Here is a 2,319-nt window from a genome sequence, read left to right as displayed (position 1 = left end):
TCTGACACATACACCACATAGCATACAACCCGCATCGTCACAATTGGAAGAACGAAAAATGCCCTCTAAGGATGAAATATTGATTTCTTCGCTGATTCGACTCAAAGCGCTACAAAAATCCATCGCAATTTGAATTTTCGAATAACCCATGGAGAAATAAATGTGTGCCAAAACATCTCATGAGTCTGCGAAAAATGAGATTCACAACTGATATGCGATTTCTACTGATAAACAAGTCAGAAAATAATAATTCAGGACAAAATGATGAGAAAATGTGAAATTTTCAATTTGTGACATGCCAAATTCGAAACATAATTACCTACAAAAATGGATCAAGTGGACGGAATGAAGAAAAATCGTTCGTAATTTTGAAGATGTCATTGAGATCTTCAAATTGGTGTGAAATAAATCTACATTGGCCAAGTACAAAGGTCCCAAAATGAATGAAAAGGCCGAATTTTGGGGTGTGACATGAGCTTCGAAACAGCAACAATCTCCAATGAATTCCTAAAAATTCAATCAAATCGTATTCTATACATCACAATTTGAAGAACCAATTATACCCTTCAAGATGATATGCTAACTTCCCCGCTGATTCAACTCAAAGAAATAGAAAAATCCAGCCAAAGTTAAATTTTCAAGTTGGACGCGAAAAAACAATTTTCTTGCAATAAAAGAAAAAAATGAAGAAAAATAACAATTCTTTGCCTATAAGTTCCATAGTGAGAATGAGAAATGACCAGAATCCAATAATTCCCTTATCAATTTGAGTATAAAATATATATGGTTTATCAAAAAGGGAGAACGGCATTAGCATGCAAACCCGAAAAAGGACCAGTGTCATGATTACGAATTGCCCTATTGAGGATCAGAAATATTATGCATCATTTTGAAGAAAAATAAATACCCTTCAAAATGGTATATGATGAGTTTCATTCGCTTCAGAAAATGCAATCCAAACTGACTTTACGATAAAATTATGGAAATTTATGTTCTGAATAGGATTTTTTATAAATGAATGGAAAATGCAGATAAATGAATGAATCAGGCTGAAGTAATTCAATGTATTTGCAGCTTAGTATGAAACTTCTCTATAGATTCGGACTGAAACCGAGAAAGTCTCGTCATTGAGAGGAAGAAATTGGCACTTTTCAACACGTGACATGCTAAAATCGTTACATCATCGTTTATAACAATTCATGTAGTGAATCGAATGGATAATATAAAGTATCAATATGAAGATCTCGATGAGACCTTCAAGTGGACATGTGACATATCCTCTCTAGTCAAATCTGAACCCTAGATAAACGGTAAAAACTATAATTTTTTACGTGTGATATAACATAAAGAATAGAAACAATCTGCAATAATGGATATGAATTCCATTGGAGCAGAAATGTTATGCATCATTTCAAAGAACGATAAATATTCTTTGGGATGGTATATGCATTGTTTAACTGGCTCGACCGATAGTTGCAGAAAAAACCGATCAAGGCTGAATTTACAGTAAAATCGTAAAATTTCATTTTTTGGATAGAACCTTTCATAAGTTAATGAAAATTAAAGATAATTGAATAAATCAGGGGTCAATTCGTAGGTGATTTCATATATTTTCACCTAGGTATGGGATATCTCCATATATTCTAATAGAAACCAAGCAAATCTTGCTATTTAGGAGGAAAAACACAGAATTTTCAAAATGTGACATGCAAAAATCGCTACATTATCGCTTATAACAATTGATTTAAGTGATGGAGCAGATAATGTAGAGTATCAATTTGAAGCTCTCGATGAGACCTTTAAATTGGTCAAGTCTAAGGCCTCGATAAATGGTAAAAACTGTCATTTTTAAGGTGTGACATAACGTAAAAAATGGAAATAATGGGCAATAACTCAATAAAAATTGGAGTAAATGAAATTTATCATACACCATTTTAAAGAATATAAAATGCCCTTCAAAATTATATATGGAGATTCCCATCCAGTCCACACAGAAGTCCCAAAATCCCCAACGAAAGTGAATTCTTAGAGTAAACCATAAAAATTCAATTGTCGTATAAAAACTCAAAAGTCGATGACAAATGGAGATAATTGGATAAATCAAGGATTAATTCCAAGATAATTTGATATATTTTTAGCTAAGAATGAGATATCTTCACAGATTCCAACACAAACCAGGCAAATCTTGCTATTTAAGAGGAAAAACACGGAATTTTCAGAGTGTGACATGCTAAAATCGGTACACTATCGCTTATAACAATTGATTTAGGTGATGGGGCAGATAATATATGATATCAATTTGAAGATCTCGATGAGATC

This window comes from Diachasma alloeum, unplaced genomic scaffold (assembly GCF_001412515.2).
Source record: "Diachasma alloeum isolate Michigan unplaced genomic scaffold, Dall2.0 Dall_scaffold_01394, whole genome shotgun sequence".
NCBI classification, from domain to species: Eukaryota; Metazoa; Arthropoda; class Insecta; order Hymenoptera; family Braconidae; genus Diachasma; species Diachasma alloeum.
The sequence above is the reverse complement of the archived record's forward strand: the minus strand, read 5'-3'. Positions refer to the sequence as shown.